This window comes from Oncorhynchus mykiss, unplaced genomic scaffold (assembly GCF_057628025.1).
Source record: "Oncorhynchus mykiss isolate SJ-2025 unplaced genomic scaffold, ASM5762802v1 scaffold103, whole genome shotgun sequence".
Taxonomy (NCBI): Eukaryota; Metazoa; Chordata; class Actinopteri; order Salmoniformes; family Salmonidae; genus Oncorhynchus; species Oncorhynchus mykiss.
The window spans coordinates 2,987,501-3,013,269 of NW_028322102.1; the positions used below are offsets into that span (position 1 = coordinate 2,987,501).

At 45.5% G+C, this 25,769-nt stretch overlaps 1 protein-coding gene across 8 annotated transcripts in view; it reads left to right on the top strand.

Moving 5' to 3' along the window:
- Window positions 1-25,769, top strand: part of LOC110518744 (carbohydrate sulfotransferase 15) — a 126,908-nt gene that overhangs the window by 55,598 nt on the left and 45,541 nt on the right. For 3 of the 8 annotated variants that reach the window (XR_016493827.1, XR_016493829.1, XM_090228928.1), the window contains exon 1: window positions 25,478-25,754. The exons of 4 other annotated variants lie outside the window; for them this stretch is intronic. The gene's annotated coding sequence lies outside the window, so the exon portion shown is untranslated. Of the gene's footprint in view, window positions 1-25,420; window positions 25,755-25,769 lie in introns of those variants that run through there. One more of the 8 variants, XM_090228926.1, reaches the window with a different exon arrangement.

The window sequence follows — 25,769 nt, forward strand, 5'->3', positions numbered from 1 at the left end:
TATTCCCTATATAGAACACTACTGTTGACCAGAGCCCTATTCCCTATATAGTACACTACTGTTGACCAGAGCCCTATTCCCTATATAGAACACTACTGTTGACCAGGGCCCTATTCCCTATATAGAACACTACTGTTGACCAGAGCCCTATTCCCTATATAGAACACTACTGTTGACCAGGGCCCTATTCCCTATATAGAACACTACTGTTGACCAGAGCCCTATTCCCTATATAGAACACTACTGTTGACCAGAGCCCTATTCCCTATATAGAACACTACTGTTGACCAGAGCCCTATTCCCTATATAGAACACTACTGTTGACCAGAGCCCTATTCCCTATATAGAACACTACTGTTGACCAGAGCCCTATTCCCTATATAGTACACTGGCTGGTTGCCAGTGCCAAGAAGGAGTGTAGCGGAGGGTTCATGGACACTGGTTGGTTGCTCTCCCCCTGCGGAGGATTCACGGACACTGGCTGGCTGGTTGCTCTCCCCCTGCGGAGGATTCACGGACACTGGCTGGCTGGTTTCTCTCCCCCTGTGGAGGGTTCACGGACACTGGCTGGCTGGTTGCTCTCCCTCTGTGGAGGATTCACGGACACTGGCTGGCTGGTTGCTCTCCCCCTGCGGAGGATTCACGGACACTGGCTGGCTGGTTTCTCTCCCTCTGTGGAGGATTCACGGACACTGGCTGGCTGGTTGCTTCTCCCCCTGCGGAGGATTCACGGACACTGGCTGGCTGGTTGCTTCTCCCCCTGTGGAGGATTCACGGACACTGGCTGGCTGGTTGCTTCTCCCTCTGTGGAGTATTCACGGACACTGGCTGGCTGGTTGCTCTCCCTCTGTGGAGGGTTCATGGGTTTCATGTTCTCCCCAGATGCCAGTGTCTGACTTCCTCTGGATGGATTACACTTTGATCTGGAGAGAGAGACACACACACACACACAAACACAGACACACACACACACACACACACACCCCGTGGAGGCTGCTAAGGGGAGGACGGCTCATAATAATGGCTGGAACGGAGCGAATGGAATGGCATCAAACACATAGAAACTATTCCACCCCAGCCTTTACCACAAGCCCTTCTTCCCCCCAAAATAGGTGCCACCAGCTTCCTGTGACGCACCCACAGTTTATGTGATGGTGACTTCCTCTACATTAGACTGATCCCAGGTCAGTCTTGGTTATATATCACACACAGTTTATGTGATGGTGACTTCCTCTACATTAGACTGATCTCAGGTCAGTCTTGGTTATATATCCGGTCTGGAGCGTGAAGTCACCAGGCCCCCCAGTGTCCGGTCTGGAGCGTGAAGTCACCAGGCCCCTAGTGTCCGTTCTGGAGCGTGAAGTCACCAGGCCCCCAGTGTCCGGTCTGGAGCGTGAAGTCACCAGGTCCCCAGTGTCCGTTCTGGAGCGTGATGTCACCAGGTCCCCAGTGTCCGGTCTGGAGTGTGAAGTCACCAGGTCCCCCAGTGTCCGGTCTGGAGTGTGAAGTCACCAGGCCCCCCAGTGTCCGGTCTGGAGCGTGAAGTCACTAGGCCCCCCAGTGTCCGGTCTGGAGCGTGAAGTCACTAGGCCCCCCAGTGTCCGGTCTGGAGCGTGAAGTCACCAGGCCCCCCAGTGTCCGGTCTGGAGCGTGAAGTCACTAGGCCCCCAGTGTCCGGTCTGGAGTGTGAAGTCACTAGGCCCCCAGTGTCCGGACTGGAGTGTGAAGTCACCAGGCCCCCCAGTGTCCGGTCTGGAGTGTGAAGTCACCAGGCCCCCCAGTGTCCGGTCTGGAGCGTGAAGTCACCAGGCCCCCCAGTGTCCGGTCTGGAGTGTGAAGTCACCAGGCCCCCAGTGTCCGGTCTGGAACGTGAAGTCACTAGGCCCCCCAGTGTCCGGTCTGGAGCGTGAAGTCACCAGGCCCCCCAGTGTCCGGTCTGGAGTGTGAAGTCACCAGGCCCCCAGTGTCCGGTCTGGAGCGTGAAGTCACCAGGCCCCCAGTGTCCGGTCTGGAGTGTGAAGTCACCAGGCCCCCCAGTGTCCGGTCTGGAGCGTGAAGTCACCAGGCCCCCCAGTGTCCGGTCTGGAGTGTGAAGTCACCAGGCCCCCCAGTGTCCGGTCTGGAGCGTGAAGTCACCAGGTCCCCAGTGTCCGTTCTGGAGCGTGAAGTCACCAGGTCCCCCAGTGTCCGGTCTGGAGTGTGAAGTCACCAGGCCCCCCAGTGTCCGGTCTGGAGCGTGAAGTCACCAGGCCCCCAGTGTCCGGTCTGGAGCGTGAAGTCACCAGGCCCCCCAGTGTCCGGTCTGGAGCGTGAAGTCACCAGGCCCCCCAGTGTCCGGTCTGGAGCGTGAAGTCACCAGGCCCCCCAGTGTCCGGTCTGGAGCGTGAAGTCACCAGGCCCCCCAGTGTCCGGTCTGGAGCGTGAAGTCACCAGGCCCCCCAGTGTCCGGTCTGGAGCGTGAAGTCACCAGGCCCCCCAGTGTCCGGTCTGGAGCGTGAAGTCACCAGGCCCCCAGTGTCCGGTCTGGAGCGTGAAGTCACCAGGTCCCCCAGTGTCCGGTCTGGAGCGTGAAGTCACCAGGCCCCCAGTGTCCGGTCTGGAGCGTGAAGTCACCAGGCCCCCAGTGTCCGGTCTGGAGCGTGAAGTCACCAGGCCCCCCAGTGTCCGGTCTGGAGCGTGAAGTCACCAGGCCCCCAGTGTCCGGTCTGGAGCGTGAAGTCACCAGGCCCCCCAGTGTCCGGTCTGGAGCGTGAAGTCACCAGGCCCCCCAGTGTCCGGTCTGGAGCGTGAAGTCACCAGGCCCCCCAGTGTCCGGTCTGGAGCGTGAAGTCACCAGGCCCCCCAGTGTCCGGTCTGGAGCGTGAAGTCACCAGGCCCCCCAGTGTCCGGTCTGGAGCGTGAAGTCACCAGGCCCCCCAGTGTCCGGTCTGGAGCGTGAAGTCACCAGTCCCCCAGTGTCCGGTCTGGAGCGTGAAGTCACTAGGCCCCCAGTGTCCGGTCTGGAGCGTGAAGTCACCAGTCCCCCAGTGTCCGGTCTGGAGCGTGAAGTCACTAAGCCCCCAGTGTCCGTTCTGGAGCGTGAAGTCACCAGTCTCCCAGTGTCCGGTCTGGAGCGTGAAGTCACTAGGCCCCCAGTGTCCGGTCTGGAGCGTGAAGTCACCAGGCCCCCCAGTGTCCGGTCTGGAGCGTGAAGTCACCAGTCTCCCAGTGTCCGGTCTGGAGCGTGAAGTCACTAGGCCCCCAGTGTCCGGTCTGGAGCGTGAAGTCACCAGGCCCCCCAGTGTCCGGTCTGGAGCGTGAAGTCACCAGGCCCCCCAGTGTCCGGTCTGGAGTGTGAAGTCACCAGTCTCCCAGTGTCCGGTCTGGAGCGTGAAGTCACCAGGCCCCCCAGTGTCCGGTCTGGAGCGTGAAGTCACCAGGCCCCCCAGTGTCCGGTCTGGAGCGTGAAGTCACCAGGCCCCCAGTGTCCGGTCTGGAGTGTGAAGTCACCAGGCCCCCCAGTGTCCGGTCTGGAGCGTGAAGTCACCAGTCTCCCAGTGTCCGTTCTGGAGTGTGAAGTCACTAGGCCCCCCAGTGTCCGTTCTGGAGTGTGAAGTCACTAGGCCCCCAGTGTCCGGTCTGGAGCGTGAAGTCACCAGGCCCCCAGTGTCCGGTCTGGAGCGTGAAGTCACCAGTCTCCCAGTGTCCGGTGAAGTAGTGATGCCAATAAACCCTGGTCTGACCTAGAAAGCCTATGGAAATTACAATCAGCAGAACGGCCAAACCCGCATAAAATGTGACGGACGTTTTGGCCCCTAAAATGTGTTTATTATGATCAAGTTCAATCCCTACGTTTAATTATTTTACAGTTGGCAGCACATAGAGATATTCAATTAAATCGATGCAGTCCTGGATGGAGTCCATATGTGACTCAGCAGAATGTTATAGTGTCTCACTCCTGATCCCAGGTCAGCCCTAAATACGTTCCCTATGTGACTCAGCAGAATGTTATAGTGTCTCACTCCTGATCCCAGGTCAGCCCTAAATACGTTCCCTATGTGACTCAGCAGAATGTTATAGTGTCTCACTCCTGATCCCAGGTCAGCCCTAAATACGTTCCCTATGTGACTCAGCAGAATGTGTTGGATGACACAGTGTCTCTATAACAGTCTATAACCTGACCACTAGATTATAGCCTGACCCCAGGTCAGCCAGGGATAGGCTCCATATGTGACTCAGCAGAATGTGTTGGATGACAACCCACAACCCATGGCTTCATGTCTTCTGAAGTAACAGCTCAATGCACAGCTGAGCCGCCATGAGGAATATCGATCTCCAGCCTTAACGTTGGCCTCGGGCCAGGTTCTCTGTTCCCTTTTTCTGTTCTGTTCTCTGCTCTGTTCTCTGTTCTGTTCTCTGTTCTGTTCTCTGTTCTGTTCTCTGCTCTGTTCTCTGTTCTGTTCTCTGTTCTGTTCTGTTCTCTGCTCTGTTCTCTGTTCTGTTCTCTGTTCTGTTCTGTTCTGTTCTCTGCTCTGTTCTCTGTTCTGTTCTCTGTTCTGTTCTGTTCTCTGTTCTGCTCTCTGTTCTGCTTTGTTATGTTCTCTGTTATGTTCTCTGTTCTGTTCTCTGTTCTGTTCTCTGTTCTGTTCTCTGTTCTGTTCTCTGTTCTGCTTTGTTATGTTCTCTGTTCTGTTCTCTGTTCTGTTCTCTGTTCTCTGTTCTGTTCTCTGTTCTGTTCTCTGTTCTGCTTTGTTATGTTCTCTGTTCTGTTCTGTTCTCTGTTCTCTGTTCTGTTCTGTTCTGTTCTCTGCTTTGTTCTGTTCTCTGTTGTTCTCTGTTCCCTGTTCTCTGCTCTGGTCTGTTTTCTGTTCTGTTCTCTGTTGTTCTATGTTCTGTTCTCTGCTCTGTTGTTCTCTGTTCTGTTCTCTGTTCTGTTCTCTGCTCTGTTCTCTGTTCTGTTCTGTTCTGTTCTCTGTTATGTTCACTGTTCTCTGTTCTGTTCTGTTCTCTGCTCTGTTCTGTTCTCTGTTCTCTGCTCTGTTCTCTGCTCTGTTCGTTTCTCTGTGCTGTTCTTTGTGCTGTTCTCTGCTCTGTTCTGTTCTCTGTTCTGTTCTCTGTTCTGTTCTCTGTTCTGTTCTGTTCTCTGCTCTGTTCTGTTCTCTGCTCTGTTCTGTTCTCTGTTCTGTTCCCTGCTCTGTTCTGTTCTCTGTTCTGTTCTGTTCTCTGCTCTGTTCTGTTCTCTGCTCTGTTCTGTTCTGTTCTCTGTTCTGTTCTCTGTTCTATTCTATTCTCTGCTCTGTTCCATTGTGCTCCTGTTCTGTTCTGTTCTGCTCCTGTATGCTGTTGTCTAATTAATTTCATGCCTCAGTGGGATGTATTTACCCTGTCCTCATGAACACTGTTTATTCCACTAGAAACCCTTTATTTTAATTACACTGGGTGGTGTACGGAGACGTGAGGTGACGTGGGGAGAAAGACTGATAGCCATGAACATTGGTGGAAAGAGGGGGGAGGAAGAGAAGGAGGGAGGGAGAGAGAGAGAGGAGGGAGGGAGGAGGGAGGGAGAGAGGAGAGAGGAGGGAGGGAGGAGGGAGGGAGAGAGGAGAGAGGAGGAAGAGAAGGAGGGAGGGAGGGAGGGAGGGAGGGAGGGAGAAAGAGAAGGAGGGAGGGAGGGAGAAAGAGAAGGAGGGAGAGAGGAAGAAAAGGAGGGAGAGAGGAGGGAGGGAGGGAGAGAGGAGGGAGGGAGGAAGAGAGGAGGAAGAGAAGGAGGGAGAGAGAGACAGAGAGAGAGAAGTGTCATAGGATTTCATTGGCTGTTTATTATCATTCTGCCAATCAGATCAGCTCATTCATTTGGTGTCATAAGTGATGCATGATCTCACGCTCGTGTCTGTGCCCCCCTTGCCTGTGGTGTGTGTGTGTGTGTCTGCGCCCCTGTCGCCTGTGGTGTGTGTGTGTGTGTGTCATGGAGGAGGCCTCATCTAGATGGTTAATAATGACTGTGAGTTTTCTGTTGAAAACAGAAGTATGTGGTGTGTGTGTGTGTGTGTGTGTGTGTGTGTGTGTAGTGTGTGTGTGTGTGTGTGTGTGTGAGTGAGTATTCTGTTGAAACAGAAGTCTCAACTCTGCATCATTGGAAAGGTCTCGTAAGCAGTGGGACAAATAACATTTGATTTTTATTGATATGATGACTCAGCTGTTAGTCTCATCTACTTAGCCATGACCCAGTGTGATTACAGACACTCAACTTCAACTGCTGTGTGATTAGTAGACTCAGATCAACCATATCACACTCCACATCTCTGTCCAGACTGGTTCCATCCTGTCTGTAATGAGTCATATCTGTCTAGACTGGTTCCATCCTGTCTGTAATGAGTCATATCTGTCCAGACTGGTACTATCCTGTCTGTAATGAGTCATATCACACTCCATCCCTCTGTCCAGACTGGTTCAATCCTGTCTGTAATGAGTCATATCACACTCCATCCCTCTGTCCAGACTGGTTCAATCCTGTCTGTAATGAGTCACATCTGTCCAGACTGGTACTATCCTGTCTGTAATGAATCATATCGGTCCAGAATAGTACTATCCTGTCTGTAATGAGTCATATATATGTCTAAACTGGTATTATCCTGTCTGTAATGAATCACACCTGTCCAGACTGGTACTATCCTGTCTGTAATGAATCACATCTGTCCAGACTGGTACTATCCTGTCTGTAATTAATCATATCTGTCCAGACTGGTACTATCCTGTCTGTAATGAGTCATGTCTGTCCAGACTGGTACTATCCTGTCTGTAATGAGTCATGTCTGTCCAGACTGGTACTATCCTGTCTGTAATGAGTCATGTCTGTCCAGACTGGTACTATCCTGTCTGTAATTAATCATATCTGTCCAGACTGGTACTATCCTGTCTGTAATGAGTCATGTCTGTCCAGACTGGTACTATCCTGTCTGTAATGAGTCATGTCTGTCCAGACTGGTACTATCCTGTCTGTAATGAGTCATGTCTGTCCAGACTGGTACTATCCTGTCTGTAATTAATCATATCTGTCCAGACTGGTACTATCCTGTCTGTAATTAATCATATCTGTCCAGACTGGTACTATCCTGTCTGTAATTAGTCACACCTGTCCAGACTGGTACTATCCTGTCTGTAATGAGTCATATATATGTCTAGACTGGTACTATCCTGTCTGTAATGAATCACATCTGTCCAGACTGGTACTATCCTGTCTGTAATTAATCATATCTGTCCAGACTGGTACTATCCTGTCTGTAATGAGTCATGTCTGTCCAGACTGGTACTATCCTGTCTGTAATTAATCATATCTGTCCAGACTGGTACTATCCTGTCTGTAATGAGTCATGTCTGTCCAGACTGGTTCTATCCTGTCTGTAATTAATCATATCTGTCCAGACTGGTACTATCCTGTCTGTAATGAGTCATGTCTGTCCAGACTGGTACTATCCTGTCTGTAATGAGTCATGTCTGTCCAGACTGGTACTATCCTGTCTGTAATTAATCATATCTGTCCAGACTGGTACTATCCTGTCTGTAATTAATCATATCTGTCCAGACTGGTACTATCCTGTCTGTAATGAATCACACCTGTCCAGACTGGTACTATCCTGTCTGTAATGAATCACACCTGTCCAGACTGGTACTATCCTGTCTGTAATGAATCACACCTGTCCAGACTGGTACTATCCTGTCTGTAATGAATCATATCTGTCCAGACTGGTACTATCCGGTCTGTAATCAATCACACCTGTCCAGACTGGTACTATCCTGTCTGTAATTAATCATATGACTAGATCAGAAGTAGTGTCCTATAGATATCCTCATATCCCTAGAAGTAGTGTCCTACAGATATCCTCATATCCCTAGAAGTAGTGTCCTACAGATATCCTCATATCCCTAGAAGTAGTGTCCTATAGATATCCTCATATCCCTAGAAGTAGTGTCCTACAGAAGTAGTGTCCTATATCCTCATATCCCTAGAAGTAGTGTCCAATAGAAGTAGTGTCCTATATCCTCATATCCCTAGAAGTAGTGTCCTATATCCTCATATCACTAGGAGTAGTGTCCTACAGATATCCTCATATCGCTAGGAGTAGTGTCCTACAGAAGTAGTGTCCTACAGATATCCTCATATCACTAGAAGTGGTGTCCTACAGATATCCAGTATCTTTCAGGTGCAGGACACAGATAGTAAATCTTGGAAAGAAGGCTAGATAACCTCAGGCTGTTGAATCTTCCAACTGTTTGTTGACTGGTACTCAGAATCTGTCTGTCTGTCCGTCCAGCTAGCCGGTCTGTCCTTCCTGTGTTGTTGGTGGAATGGGACCAAGCTTCCATTTCCTGGACCTTGAGATGAGAGGAGTTCTTCTCTAAATATGTCCAACGTTCGGATGGATGAGGATGAGAAGAGGCTGCTGTTAGGATGTCAGAAGATCAGTACAGAACAGTACAGAACTACCAGTAGTCTGTTACTATCCTGTCTCTGAGAACTACATTCTACCAGTAGTCTGTTACTATCCTGTCTCTGAGAACTACATTCTACCAGTAGTCTGTTACTATCCTGTCTCTGAGAACTACATTCTACCAGTAGTCTGTTACTATCCTGTCTCTGAGAACTACATTCTACCAGTAGTCTGTTACTATCCTGTCTCTGAGAACTACATTCTACCAGTAGTCTGTTACTATCCTGTCTCTGAGAACTACATTCTACCAGTAGTCTGTTACTATCCTGTCTCTGAGAACTACATTCTACCAGTAGTCTGTTACTATCCTGTCTCTGAGAACTACATTCTACCAGTAGTCTGTTACTATCCTGTCTCTGAGAACTACATTCTACCAGTAGTCTGTTACTATCCTGTCTCTGTCTCTGAGAACTACATTCTACCAGTAGTCTGTTACTATCCTGTCTCTGAGAACTACATTCTACCAGTAGTCTGTTACCGTCCTGTCTCTGAGAACTACATTCTACCAGTAGTCTGTTACTATCCTGTCTCTGAGAACTACATTCTACCAGTAGTCTGTTACTATCCTGTCTCTGAGAACTACATTCTACCAGTAGTCTGTTACTATCCTGTCTCTGAGAACTACATTCTACCAGTAGTCTGTTACTGTCCTGTCTCTGAGAACTACATTCTACCAGTAGTCTGTTACTATCCTGTCTCTGAGAACTACATTCTACCAGTAGTCTGTTACTATCCTGTCTCTGAGAACTACATTCTACCAGTAGTCTGTTACTATCCTGTCTCTGAGAACTACATTCTACCAGTAGTCTGTTACTATCCTGTCTCTGAGAACTACATTCTACCAGTAGTCTGTTAATATCCTGTCTCTGAGAACTACATTCTACCAGTAGTCTGTTACTATCCTGTCTCTGAGAACTACATTCTACCAGTAGTCTGTTACTATCCTGTCTCTGAGAACTACATTCTACCAGTAGTCTGTTACTATCCTGTCTCTGAGAACTACATTCTACCAGTAGTCTGTTACTATCCTGTCTCTGTCTCTGAGAACTACATTCTACCAGTAGTCTGTTACTATCCTGTCTCTGTCTCTGAGAACTACATTCTACCAGTAGTCTGTTACTATCCTGTCTCTGAGAACTACATTCTACCAGTAGTCTGTTACTATCCTGTCTCTGAGAACTACATTCTACCAGTAGTCTGTTACTATCCTGTCTCTGAGAACTACATTCTAACAGTAGTCTGTTACTATCCTGTCTCTGTCTCTGAGAACTACATTCTAACAGTAGTCTGTTACCGTCCTGTCTCTGAGAACTACATTCTACCAGTAGTCTGTTACTATCCTGTCTCTGAGAACTACATTCTACCAGTAGTCTGTTACTATCCTGTCTCTGAGAACTACATTCTACCAGTAGTCTGTTACTATCCTGTCTCTGAGAACTACATTCTACCAGTAGTCTGTTACTATCCTGTCTCTGAGAACTACATTCTACCAGTAGTCTGTTACTATCCTGTCTCTGAGAACTACATTCTACCAGTAGTCTGTTACTATCCTGTCTCTGAGAACTACATTCTAACAGTAGTCTGTTACTATCCTGTCTCTGAGAACTACATTCTACCAGTAGTATGTTACTATCCTGTCTCTGAGAACTACATTCTACCAGTAGTCTGTTACTATCCTGTCTCTGTCTCTGAGAACTACATTCTACCAGTAGTCTGTTACTATCCTGTCTCTGAGAACTACATTCTACCAGTAGTCTGTTACTATCCTGTCTCTGAGAACTACATTCTACCAGTAGTCTGTTACTATCCTGTCTCTGAGAACTACATTCTACCAGTAGTCTGTTACTATCCTGTCTCTGAGAACTACATTCTACCAGTAGTCTGTTACTATCCTGTCTCTGTCTCTGAGAACTACATTCTACCAGTAGTCTGTTACTATCCTGTCTCTGAGAACTACATTCTACCAGTAGTCTGTTACTATCCTGTCTCTGTCTCTGAGAACTACATTCTACCAGTAGTCTGTTACTATCCTGTCTCTGAGAACTACATTCTACCAGTAGTCTGTTACTATCCTGTCTCTGAGAACTACATTCTACCAGTAGTCTGTTACTATCCTGTCTCTGAGAACTACATTCTACCAGTAGTCTGTTACTATCCTGTCTCTGTCTCTGAGAACTACATTCTACCAGTAGTCTGTTACTATCCTGTCTCTGAGAACTACATTCTAACAGTAGTCTGTTACTATCCTGTCTCTGAGAACTACATTCTAACAGTAGTCTGTTACTATCCTGTCTCTGAGAACTACATTCTACCAGTAGTCTGTTACTATCCTGTCTCTGAGAACTACATTCTACCAGTAGTCTGTTACTATCCTGTCTCTGAGAACTACATTCTACCAGTAGTCTGTTACTATCCTGTCTCTGAGAACTACATTCTACCAGTAGTCTGTTACTATCCTGTCTCTGAGAACTACATTCTACCAGTAGTCTGTTACCGTCCTGTCTCTGAGAACTACATTCTACCAGTAGTCTGTTACTATCCTGTCTCTGAGAACTACATTCTACCAGTAGTCTGTTACTATCCTGTCTCTGAGAACTACATTCTACCAGTAGTCTGTTACTATCCTGTCTCTGTCTCTGAGAACTACATTCTACCAGTAGTCTGTTACTATCCTGTCTCTGAGAACTACATTCTAACAGTAGTCTGTTACTATCCTGTCTCTGTCTCTGAGAACTACATTCTACCAGTAGTCTGTTACTATCCTGTCTCTGTCTCTGAGAACTACATTCTACCAGTAGTCTGTTACTATCCTGTCTCTGAGAACTACATTCTAACAGTAGTCTGTTACTATCCTGTCTCTGAGAACTACATTCTAACAGTAGTCTGTTACTATCCTGTCTCTGAGAACTACATTCTACCAGTAGTCTGTTACTATCCTGTCTCTGAGAACTACATTCTACCAGTAGTCTGTTACTATCCTGTCTCTGAGAACTACATTCTACCAGTAGTCTGTTACTATCCTGTCTCTGAGAACTACATTCTACCAGTAGTCTGTTACTATCCTGTCTCTGAGAACTACATTCTACCAGTAGTCTGTTACTATCCTGTCTCTGTCTCTGAGAACTACATTCTACCAGTAGTCTGTTACTATCCTGTCTCTGAGAACTACATTCTACCAGTAGTCTGTTACTATCCTGTCTCTGAGAACTACATTCTAACAGTAGTCTGTTACTATCCTGTCTCTGAGAACTACATTCTACCAGTAGTCTGTTACTATCCTGTCTCTGAGAACTACATTCTACCAGTAGTCTGTTACTATCCTGTCTCTGTCTCTGAGAACTACATTCTACCAGTAGTCTGTTACTATCCTGTCTCTGAGAACTACATTCTACCAGTAGTCTGTTACTATCCTGTCTCTGAGAACTACATTCTACCAGTAGTCTGTTACTATCCTGTCTCTGAGAACTACATTCTACCAGTAGTCTGTTACTATCCTGTCTCTGTCTCTGAGAACTACATTCTACCAGTAGTCTGTTACTATCCTGTCTCTGAGAACTACATTCTACCAGTAGTCTGTTACTATCCTGTCTCTGAGAACTACATTCTACCAGTAGTCTGTTACTATCCTGTCTCTGAGAACTACATTCTACCAGTAGTCTGTTACTATCCTGTCTCTGAGAACTACATTCTAACAGTAGTCTGTTACTATCCTGTCTCTGAGAACTACATTCTACCAGTAGTCTGTTACTGTCCTGTCTCTGAGAACTACATTCTACCAGTAGTCTGTTACTATCCTGTCTCTGAGAACTACATTCTAACAGTAGTCTGTTACTATCCTGTCTCTGTCTCTGAGAACTACATTCTACCAGTAGTCTGTTACTATCCTGTCTCTGAGAACTACATTCTACCAGTAGTCTGTTACTATCCTGTCTCTGAGAACTACATTCTACCAGTAGTCTGTTACTATCCTGTCTCTGAGAACTACATTCTACCAGTAGTCTGTTACTATCCTGTCTCTGAGAACTACATTCTACCAGTAGTCTGTTACTATCCTGTCTCTGAGAACTACATTCTACCAGTAGTCTGTTACTATCCTGTCTCTGAGAACTACATTCTAACAGTAGTCTGTTACTATCCTGTCTCTGTCTCTGAGAACTACATTCTACCAGTAGTCTGTTACTATCCTGTCTCTGAGAACTACATTCTACCAGTAGTCTGTTACTATCCTGTCTCTGTCTCTGAGAACTACATTCTACCAGTAGTCTGTTACTATCCTGTCTCTGAGAACTACATTCTAACAGTAGTCTGTTACTATCCTGTCTCTGAGAACTACATTCTACCAGTAGTCTGTTACTATCCTGTCTCTGAGAACTACATTCTACCAGTAGTCTGTTACTATCCTGTCTCTGAGAACTACATTCTAACAGTAGTCTGTTACTATCCTGTCTCTGAGAACTACATTCTACCAGTAGTCTGTTACTATCCTGTCTCTGTCTCTGAGAACTACATTCTACCAGTAGTCTGTTACTATCCTGTCTCTGTCTCTGAGAACTACATTCTACCAGTAGTCTGTTACTATCCTGTCTCTGAGAACTACATTCTACCAGTAGTCTGTTACTATCCTGTCTCTGAGAACTACATTCTACCAGTAGTCTGTTACTATCCTGTCTCTGTCTCTGAGAACTACATTCTACCAGTAGTCTGTTACTATCCTGTCTCTGAGAACTACATTCTACCAGTAGTCTGTTACTATCCTGTCTCTGTCTCTGAGAACTACATTCTACCAGTAGTCTGTTACTATCCTGTCTCTGAGAACTACATTCTACCAGTAGTCTGTTACTATCCTGTCTCTGTCTCTGAGAACTACATTCTACCAGTAGTCTGTTACTATCCTGTCTCTGTCTCTGAGAACTACATTCTACCAGTAGTCTGTTACTATCCTGTCTCTGAGAACTACATTCTACCAGTAGTCTATTACTATCCTGTCTCTGTCTCTGAGAACTACATTCTACCAGTAGTCTGTTACTATCCTGTCTCTGAGAACTACATTCTACCAGTAGTCTGTTACTATCCTGTCTCTGAGAACTACATTCTACCAGTAGTCTGTTACTATCCTGTCTCTGTCTCTGAGAACTACATTCTACCAGTAGTCTGTTACCGCATGTCTCTGAGAACTACATTCTACCAGTAGTCTGTTACTATCCTGTCTCTGAGAACTACATTCTACCAGTAGTCTGTTACTATCCTGTCTCTGAGAACTACATTCTACCAGTAGTCTGTTACCGTCCTGTCTCTGAGAACTACATTCTACCAGTAGTCTGTTACTATCCTGTCTCTGTCTCTGAGAACTACATTCTACCAGTAGTCTGTTACCGCATGTCTCTGAGAACTACATTCTACCAGTAGTCTGTTACTATCCTGTCTCTGAGAACTACATTCTACCAGTAGTCTGTTACTATCCTGTCTCTGAGAACTACATTCTACCAGTAGTCTGTTACTATCCTGTCTCTGAGAACTACATTCTACCAGTAGTCTGTTACTATCCTGTCTCTGAGAACTACATTCTAACAGTAGTCTGTTACTATCCTGTCTCTGAGAACTACATTCTACCAGTAGTCTGTTACTATCCTGTCTCTGAGAACTACATTCTACCAGTAGTCTGTTACTATCCTGTCTCTGAGAACTACATTCTACCAGTAGTCTGTTACTATCCTGTCTCTGAGAACTACATTCTAACAGTAGTCTGTTACTATCCTGTCTCTGAGAACTACATTCTACCAGTAGTCTGTTACTATCCTGTCTCTGAGAACTACATTCTAACAGTAGTCTGTTACTATCCTGTCTCTGAGAACTACATTCTAACAGTAGTCTGTTACTATCCTGTCTCTGAGAACTACATTCTACCAGTAGTCTGTTACCGCATGTCTCTGAGAACTACATTCTACCAGTAGTCTGTTACTATCCTGTCTCTGAGAACTACATTCTACCAGTAGTCTGTTACTATCCTGTCTCTGAGAACTACATTCTACCAGTAGTCTGTTACTATCCTGTCTCTGAGAACTACATTCTACCAGTAGTCTGTTACTATCCTGTCTCTGAGAACTACATTCTACCAGTAGTCTGTTACTATCCTGTCTCTGAGAACTACATTCTACCAGTAGTCTGTTACTATCCTGTCTCTGAGAACTACATTCTACCAGTAGTCTGTTACTATCCTGTCTCTGAGAACTACATTCTACCAGTAGTCTGTTACTATCCTGTCTCTGAGAACTACATTCTACCAGTAGTCTGTTACTATCCTGTCTCTGAGAACTACATTCTACCAGTAGTCTGTTACTATCCTGTCTCTGAGAACTACATTCTACCAGTAGTCTGTTACTATCCTGTCTCTGAGAACTACATTCTACCAGTAGTCTGTTACTATCCTGTCTCTGTCTCTGAGAACTACATTCTACCAGTAGTCTGTTACTATCCTGTCTCTGAGAACTACATTCTAACAGTAGTCTGTTACTATCCTGTCTCTGTCTCTGAGAACTACATTCTACCAGTAGTCTGTTACTATCCTGTCTCTGAGAACTACATTCTACCAGTAGTCTGTTACTATCCTGTCTCTGAGAACTACATTCTACCAGTAGTCTGTTACTATCCTGTCTCTGAGAACTACATTCTACCAGTAGTCTGTTACTATCCTGTCTCTGAGAACTACATTCTACCAGTAGTCTGTTACTATCCTGTCTCTGAGAACTACATTCTACCAGTAGTCTGTTACTATCCTGTCTCTGAGAACTACATTCTACCAGTAGTCTGTTACTATCCTGTCTCTGAGAACTACATTCTACCAGTAGTCTGTTACTATCCTGTCTCTGTCTCTGAGAACTACATTCTACCAGTAGTCTGTTACTATCCTGTCTCTGTCTCTGAGAACTACATTCTACCAGTAGTCTGTTACTATCCTGTCTCTGAGAACTACATTCTACCAGTAGTCTGTTACTATCCTGTCTCTGTCTCTGAGAACTACATTCTACCAGTAGTCTGTTACTATCCTGTCTCTGAGAACTACATTCTACCAGTAGTCTGTTACTATCCTGTCTCTGTCTCTGAGAACTACATTCTACCAGTAGTCTGTTACTATCCTGTCTCTGTCTCTGAGAACTACATTCTACCAGTAGTCTGTTACTATCCTGTCTTTGAGAACTACATTCTACCAGTAGTCTATTACTATCCTGTCTCTGTCTCTGAGAACTACATTCTACCAGTAGTCTGTTACTATCCTGTCTCTGAGAACTACATTCTACCAGTAGTCTGTTACTATCCTGTCTCTGAGAACTACATTCTACCAGTAGTCTGTTACTATCCTGTCTCTGTCTCTGAGAACTACATTCTACCAGTAGTCTGTTACCGCATGTCTCTGAGAACTACATTCTACCAGTAGTCTGTTACTATCCTGTCTCTGAGAACTACATTCTACCAGTAGTCTGTTACTATCCTGTCTCTGAGAACTACATTCTACCAGTAGTCTGTTACTATCCTGTCTCTGAGAACTACATTCTACCAGTAGTCTGTTACTATCCTGTCTCTGAGAACTACATTCTAACAGTAGTCTGTTACTATCCTGTCTCTGAGAACTACATTCTACCAGTAGTCTGTTACTATCCTGTCTCTGAGAACTACATTCTACCAGTAGTCTGTTACTATCCTGTCTCTGAGAACTACATTCTACCAGTAGTCTGTTACTATCCTGTCTCTGAGAACTACATTCTAACAGTAGTCTGTTACTATCCTGTCTCTGAGAACTACATTCTACCAGTAGTCTGTTACTATCCTGTCTCTGAGAACTACATTCTAACAGTAGTCTGTTACTATCCTGTCTCTGAGAACTACATTCTACCAGTAGTCTGTTACTATCCTGTCTCTGAGAACTACATTCTACCAGTAGTCTGTTACTATCCTGTCTCTGAGAACTACATTCTACCAGTAGTCTGTTACTATCCTGTCTCTGAGAACTACATTCTACCAGTAGTCTGTTACTATCCTGTCTCTGAGAACTACATTCTAACAGTAGTCTGTTACTATCCTGTCTCTGAGAACTACATTCTAACAGTAGTCTGTTACTATCCTGTCTCTGAGAACTACATTCTACCAGTAGTCTGTTACTATCCTGTCTCTGAGAACTACATTCTACCAGTAGTCTGTTACTATCCTGTCTCTGAGAACTACATTCTACCAGTAGTCTGTTACTATCCTGTCTCTGAGAACTACATTCTACCAGTAGTCTGTTACTATCCTGTCTCTGAGAACTACATTCTACCAGTAGTCTGTTACTATCCTGTCTCTGAGAACTACATTCTACCAGTAGTCTGTTACTATCCTGTCTCTGAGAACTACATTCTACCAGTAGTCTGTTACTATCCTGTCTCTGAGAACTACATTCTACCAGTAGTCTGTTACTATCCTGTCTCTGTCTCTGAGAACTACATTCTACCAGTAGTCTGTTACTATCCTGTCTCTGAGAACTACATTCTACCAGTAGTCTGTTACCGTCCTGTCTCTGAGAACTACATTCTACCAGTAGTCTGTTACTATCCTGTCTCTGAGAACTACATTCTAACAGTAGTCTGTTACTATCCTGTCTCTGTCTCTGAGAACTACATTCTAACAGTAGTCTGTTACTATCCTGTCTCTGTCTCTGAGAACTACATTCTACCAGTAGTCTGTTACTATCCTGTCTCTGAGAACTACATTCTAACAGTAGTCTGTTACTATCCTGTCTCTGAGAACTACATTCTAACAGTAGTCTGTTACTATCCTGTCTCTGAGAACTACATTCTACCAGTAGTCTGTTACTATCCTGTCTCTGAGAACTACATTCTACCAGTAGTCTGTTACTATCCTGTCTCTGAGAACTACATTCTACCAGTAGTCTGTTACTATCCTGTCTCTGAGAACTACATTCTACCAGTAGTCTGTTACTATCCTGTCTCTGAGAACTACATTCTACCAGTAGTCTGTTACTATCCTGTCTCTGAGAACTACATTCTACCAGTAGTCTGTTACTATCCTGTCTCTGAGAACTACATTCTACCAGTAGTCTGTTACTATCCTGTCTCTGAGAACTACATTCTAACAGTAGTCTGTTACTATCCTGTCTCTGTCTCTGAGAACTACATTCTACCAGTAGTCTGTTACTATCCTGTCTCTGAGAACTACATTCTACCAGTAGTCTGTTACTATCCTGTCTCTGAGAACTACATTCTAACAGTAGTCTGTTACTATCCTGTCTCTGTCTCTGAGAACTACATTCTACCAGTAGTCTGTTACTATCCTGTCTCTGAGAACTACATTCTACCAGTAGTCTGTTACTATCCTGTCTCTGAGAACTACATTCTAACAGTAGTCTGTTACTATCCTGTCTCTGAGAACTACATTCTACCAGTAGTCTGTTACTATCCTGTCTCTGAGAACTACATTCTAACAGTAGTCTGTTACTATCCTGTCTCTGAGAACTACATTCTACCAGTAGTCTGTTACTATCCTGTCTCTGTCTCTGAAAACTACATTCTAACAGTAGTCTGTTACTATCCTGTCTCTGTCTCTGAGAACTACATTCTACCAGTAGTCTGTTACTATCCTGTCTCTGAGAACTACATTCTACCAGAAGTCTGTTACTATCCTGTCTCTGAGAACTACATTCTACCAGTAGTCTGTTACTATCCTGTCTCTGAGAACTACATTCTACCAGTAGTCTGTTACTATCCTGTCTCTGTCTCTGAGAACTACATTCTACCAGTAGTCTGTTACTATCCTGTCTCTGAGAACTACATTCTACCAGTAGTCTGTTACCATCCTGTCTCTGAGAACTACATTCTACCAGTAGTCTGTTACTATCCTGTCTCTGAGAACTACATTCTACCAGTAGTCTGTTACTATCCTGTCTCTGTCTCTGAGAACTACATTCTACCAGTAGTCTGTTACTATCCTGTCTCTGAGAACTACATTCTACCAGTAGTCTGTTACTATCCTGTCTCGGAGAACTACATTCTACCAGTAGTCTGTTACTATCCTGTCTCTGAGAACTACATTCTAACAGTAGTCTGTTACTATCCTGTCTCTGAGAACTACATTCTACCAGTAGTCTGTTACTATCCTGTCTCTGTCTCTGAGAACTACATTCTAACAGTAGTCTGTTACTAGATAGTAGAGACAGAGATAGTAGAGATAGTAGAGACAGTAGAGACAGTAGAGACATTAGAGACATTAGAGACAGTAGAGACAGTAGAGACAGTAGAGGTAGTAGAGACAGTAGAGATAGTAGAGACAGAGATAGTAGAGATAGTAGAGACAGTAGAGACAGTAGAGACATTAGAGACATTAGAGACAGTAGAGACAGTAGAGACAGTAGAGGTAGTAGAGACAGTAGAGATATGAGAGACAATAGAGACAGTAGAGATATTAGAGACAGTAGAGATAGTAGAGGTAGTAGAGACAGTAGAGACAGTAGAGATAGTAGAGACAGTAGAGATATGAGAGACAATAGAGACAGTAGAGATAGTAGAGACAGTAGAGACAGTAGAGACATTAGAGACAGTAGAGACATTAAAGACAGTAGAGACAGTAGCGGTAGTAGAGACAGTAGAGATAGTAGAGGTAGTAGAGACAGTAGAGATAGTAGAGACAGTAGAGATATGAGAGACAATAGAGACAGTAGAGACAGTAGAGATATGAGAGACAATAGAGACAGTAGAGATATTAGAGACAGTAGAGACAGTAGAGGTAGTAGAGACAGTAGAGACAGTAGAGACAGTAGAGACAGTAGAGATAGTAGAGACAGTAGAGACAATAGAGATAGTAGAGATAGTAGAGACAGTAGAGACAGTAGAGATATGAGAGAGTAGAGATAGTAAAGACATGAGAGACAGTAGAGATAGTAGAGACAGTAGAGACATGAGAGTGTAGAGATAGTAGAGACATGAGAGACAGTAGAGATAGTAGAGACAGTAGAGACAGTTCCATTTGGGATGCATCCTCAATGTGGTGTTAACAGAGAGCTGCGATATTAATACCTCATTAGAGACCCCTTTACATGGGTCTCCCGAGTGGCGCAGTGCTAGCTGTGCCACTAGAGAACTAGAGAACCTGGTTTGAGTCCAGGCTCTGTAGCAGCCAGCCGTGACCAGGAGACCCATGGGGCGGCGCACAATTGGCCTCAGCGTCCGACACATTGGTGCGGCTGGCTTCCCGGGTTAAGTGTTGTGTCAAGAAGCAGTGCGGCTTGGTTGGGTTGTGCTTCAGAGGATGCTTGGCTCTCGACCTTCACCTCTCCCGAGTCCGTACGGGAGTTGCAGCGATGAGACAAGACTGTAACTACCAATTAGATACCACGAAACTGGGGAGAAAAAGGGAGAAAAAAAAAAACTATATGTACAACAACAACAAAATGATTTCATTTTCACCTAGCCTGGAGCCGGTGAAAATATGTTATTGGTAGAGATAGTAGAGACAGTAGAGATAGTAGAGACAGTAGAGACAGTAGAGATAGTAGAGACAGTAGAGATAGTAGAGACATTAGAGACATTAGAGACAGTAGAGACAGTAGAGACATTAGAGACAGTAGAGATAGTAGAGACATTAGAGACAGTAGAGATAGTAGAGACAGTAGAGGTAGTAGAGACATTAGAGACAGTAGAGACAGTAGAGACAGTAGAGATAGTAGAGATAGTAGAGACATTAGAGACATTAGAGACAGTAGAGGTAGTAGAGACATTAGAGACATTAGAGACATTAGAGACAGTAGAGACAGTAGAGACATTAGAGACAGTAGAGACAGTAGAGGTAGTAGAGACATTAGAGACATTAGAGACATTAGAGACATTAGAGACAGTAGAGACAGTAGAGATAGTAGAGACATTAGAGACATTAGAGACATTAGAGACAGTAGAGACAGTAGAGATAGTAGAGATAGTAGAGACATTAGAGACATTAGAGACAGTAGAGGTAGTAGAGACATTAGAGACAGTAGAGACAGTAGAGACAGTAGAGACAGTAGAGACATTAGAGACAGTAGAGACAGTAGAGACAGTAGAGATAGTAGAGATAGTAGAGACATTAGAGACATTAGAGACAGTAGAGGTAGTAGAGACATTAGAGACATTAGAGACAGTAGAGACAGTAGAGACATTAGAGACAGTAGAGACAGTAGAGGTAGTAGAGACATTAGAGACATTAGAGACATTAGAGACAGTAGAGACAGTAGAGACATTAGAGACATTAGAGATAGTAGAGATAGTAGAGATAGTAGAGACATTAGAGACATTAGAGACATTAGAGACAGTAGAGACAGTAGAGACAGTAGAGGTAGTAGAGACAAGGCACTGAACCTCAACTGCTCCTGTAAGTCGCTCTGGATAGGAGCGTCTCCTAAATGACTAAAATGTATTTTTTTAATATTTATTTTTAAAACGTCACGCTGTGCAGTGAGCTTACGGTAGGTACGGTACGATGTAAAGAGATGTTACACATTCAACACCAGGGCAACAAGAAAGAGAAGCCACTTCCTCAAACCTTTGGTGAAGAGTATTAACGGCATGGGCAGGCTGGGCTGCAGTTGGACCTGATAATGACACTGCTTGTTGTATTCCAAGCAATAGACAAAATCCTCCAAGGCTATGCTCTCTCTCAGAGAGAGGGGGCGAGAGAGAGAGAGGGGGCGAGAGAGAGAGGGGGCGAGAGAGAGAGGGGGGCGAGAGAGAGAGAGGGGGCGAGAGAGAGAGGGGGCGAGAGAGGGAGAGAGCGATAGAAAGAGAACAAATTGTACTGTAACTGATTAACAGGAAATTGCTAAAAAGTTGTCCTAATCCTTACAGACCTCCTTGTATTGTCGTTGACTTGCATGCTGGGAAAAGATAAAACTGCCTTTAAAAAACTATTTCCCTATCCTTCTCTCTCTCTCTCTCTCTCTCTCTCTCTCTCTCTCTCTCTCTCTCTCTCTCTCTCCCACTCTCTCTCTCTCCCACTCTCTCTCTCTCGCTCTCTCACAGCAGGCGGGGGGCTATCGGCAACACCGTGTGCAAGCTAGCAAAATAGCATGCTATCTAGCACACAAGTTCCTAACTAGCAAGCTAGCTAACACATGGCGTTAGCCATTAGTGGTAGTTAGTTAGCAAACACATGGTGTCTCCCCAGCCTCCAGTCTGCTGTTCTAGCAGGAGGCGGGGGGCGACCGGTTCTACACTGCCCTGCCCTGCACTGCCCTGTCCTGCCCTGCCCTGCCCTGCCCTGCCCTGCACTGCCCTGCACTGCCCTGCCCTGTTCTACACTGCCCTGCTCTACACTGTCCTGTCCTGTCCTGCCCTGCTCTACACTGCCCTGCCCTGCTCTACACTGCCCTGCCATGCTCTACACTGCCCTGTCCTGTCCTGCCCTGCCCTGCACTGCCCTGCACTGCACTGCCCTGTCCTGCCCTGCCCTGCACTGCCCTGCCCTGCACTGCCCTGCACTGCCCTGCCCTGTTCTACACTGCCCTGCTCTACACTGCCCTGTCCTGCCCTGCTCTACACTGCCCTGCCCTGCTCTACACTGCACTGCCCTGCCCTACACTGCCCTGCTCTACACTGCCCTGCCCTGCCCTACACTGCCCTGCTCTACACTGCCCTGCTCTGTTCTACACTGCCCTGCCCTGCTCTACACTGCCCTGCCCTATTCTACACTGCCCTGCTCTGTTCTACACTGCCCTGCACTGCCCTGCCCTGTTCTACACTGCCCTGCTCTACACTGCCCTGTCCTGTCCTGCCCTGCTCTACACTGCCCTGCCCTGCTCTACACTGCCCTGCCATGCTCTACACTGCCCTGTCCTGTCCTGCCCTGCCCTGCACTGCCCTGCACTGCACTGCCCTGTCCTGCCCTGCCCTGCACTGCCCTGCCCTGCACTGCCCTGCACTGCCCTGCCCTGTTCTACACTGCCCTGCTCTACACTGCCCTGTCCTGCCCTGCTCTACACTGCCCTGCCCTGCTCTACACTGCACTGCCCTGCCCTACACTGCCCTGCTCTACACTGCCCTGCCCTGCCCTACACTGCCCTGCTCTACACTGCCCTGCTCTGTTCTACACTGCCCTGCCCTGCTCTACACTGCCCTGCCCTATTCTACACTGCCCTGCTCTGTTCTACACTGCCCTGCCCTGCTCTATACTGCCCTGCCCTGCTCTACACTGCCCTGCCCTGCTCTACACTGGGCAGTGTAGAACAGGGCAGGGCAGTGTAGAACAGGGCAGTGTAGAACAGGGCAGGGCAGTGTAGAACAGGGCAGGGCAGTATAGAACATGGCAATGTAGAACAGGGCAGTGCAGTGTAGAACAGGGCAGGGCAGTGTAGAACAGGGCAGTGTAGAACAGGGCAGTGTAGAACAGGGCAGTGCAGAACAGGGCAGTGTAGAACAGGGCAGTGTAGAACAGGGCAGGGCAGTATAGAGCAGGGCAGGGCAGTGTAGAACAGAGCAGGGCAGTGTAGAATAGGGCAGGGCAGTGTAGAGCAGGGCAGGGCAGTGTAGAACAGAGCAGGGCAGTGTAGAGCAGGGCAGGGCAGTGTAGAGCAGGGCAGGGCAGTGTAGAACAGGGCAGGGCAGTATAGAGCAGGGCAGGGCAGTGTAGAACAGGGCAGGGCAGTGTTGAACATAGCAGGGCAGTGTAGAACAGGGCAGTGCAGTGTAGAACAGGGCAGTGCAGTGTAGAACAGGGCAGTGTAGAGCAGGGCAGGGCAGTGTAGAACAGGGCAGTGTAGAGCAGGGCAGGGCAGTGTAGAACAGGGCAGTGCAGAATGTACCCATGTACCCATGTTGTCTGATATTAATGTACCCGTGTTGTCTGATATTAATGTACCCATGTACCCATGTTGTCTGATATTAATGTACCCATGTTGTCTGATATTAATGTACCCATGTTGTCGGATATTAATGTACCCATGTTGTCTGATATCAATGTACCCATGTTGTCTGATATTAATGTACCCATGTTGTCTGATATCAATGTACCCATGTTGTCTGATATTAATGTACCCATGTTGTCTGATATCAATGTACCCATGTTGTCTGATATTAATGTACCCATGTTGTCTGATATCAATGTACCCATGTTGTCTGATATTAATGCACTCATGTACCCACGTTGTCTGATATTAATGTACCCATGTTGTCTGATATTAATGTACCCATGTTGTCTGATATTAATGTACCCATGTTGTCTGATATTAATGTACCCATGTTGTCTGATATTAATGTACCCATGTTGTCTGATATTAATGTACCCATGTTGTCTGATATTAATGTACCCATGTTGTCTGATATTAATGTACCCATGTTGTCTGATATTAATGTACCCATGTTGTCTGATATTAATGTACCCATGTTGTCTGATATCAATGTACCCATGTTGTCTGGTATTAATGCACTCATGTACCCATGTTGTCTGATATTAATGTACCCATGTTGTCTGATATTAATGTACCCATGTTGTCTGATATTAATGTACCCGTGTTGTCTGATATTAATGTACCCATGTTGTCTGATATCAATGTACCCATGTTGTCTGGTATTAATGCACTCATGTACCCGTGTTGTCTGATATTAATGTACCCATGTTGTCTGATATTAATGTACCCATGTTGTCTGATATTAATGTACCCATGTTGTCTGATATTAATGCACTCATGTACCCATGTTGTCTGATATTAATGTACCCATGTTGTCTGATATTAATGTACCCATGTTGTCTGATATTAATGTACCCATGTTGTCTGATATTAATGTACCCATGTTGTCTGATATTAATGTACCCATGTTGTCTGATATCAATGTACCCATATTGTCTGATATTAATGTACCCATGTTGTCTGATATTAATGTACCCATGTTGTCTGATATTAATGTACCCGTGTTGTCTGATATTAATGTACCCATGTTGTCTGATATTAATGTACCCATGTTGTCTGATATTAATGTACCCATGTTGTCTGATATTAATGTACCCATGTTGTCTGATATTAATGTACCCATGTTGTCTGATATTAATGTACCCATGTTGTCTGATATTAATGTACCCATGTTGTCTGATATCAATGTACCCATGTTGTCTGATATTAATGTACCCATGTTGTCTGATATTAATGTACCCATGTTGTCTGATATTAATGTACCCATGTTGTCTGATATTAATGTACCCATGTTGTCTGATATTAATGTACCCATGTTGTCTGATATTAATGTACCCATGTTGTCTGGTATTAATGTACCCATGTTGTCTGATATTAGTGTACCCATGTTGTCTGGTATTAATGTACCCATGTTGTCTGATATTAATGTACCCATGTTGTCTGATATTAGTGTACCCATGTTGTCTGATATTAATGTACCCATGTTGTCTGGTATTAATGCACTCATGTACCCATGTTGTCTGATATTAATGTACCCATGTTGTCTGATATTAATGTACCCATGTTGTCTGATATCAATGTACCCATGTTGTCTGATATCAATGTACCCATGTTGTCTGATATCAATGTACCCATGTTGTCTGATATTAATGGACCCATGTTGTCTGATATTAATGTACCCATGTTGTCTGGTATGAATGTAAATGTAATCAGCAAGTTTCAATGCAAGCTGCCCTCTCTGTTACCTGGTTCCTGACTCAAGCATACAGACACAAACACACCCGCAAGGCACACACACACACACACACACACACACACACCCGCAAGACACATACACACACACACACACACACACACACACACACACACACACACACACACACACACACACACACACACACACACACACACACACACACACACACACACACACACACACACACACACATCAGATAGTCAGCACTTCTACCAGGATGTAAGCAACATCCTGAGTACAGCCCAATTCGCTCTGTGGCGGGATATCTGCATCAATTACAGCTTTTGGGACGTTTTTGTCACGTCTGCTACTAGTATGATAAGACAAGACAAGAGGGGGGGAAACAGAGAGAGAGAGCTTTACTAGACTGACTCAGAGAGAGACTGTAGCCTCAGTGAGAGAGAGAGAGAGAAGGGGAGGAGGAGGAGAGAGAGAGACAGAGAGAGAGACTTTACTTGACTGACTCAGAGAGAGACTGTAGCCTCAGTGAGAGAGAGAGAGAGAGAGAAGGGGAGGAGGAGGAGAGAGAGACAGAGAGAGACTGTAGCCTCAGTGAGAGAGAACTTTAAAGTTATGGATTCAGCAGGAACAACAGTTGGTCTACAATGGAAGTGTATGTATAATGTAT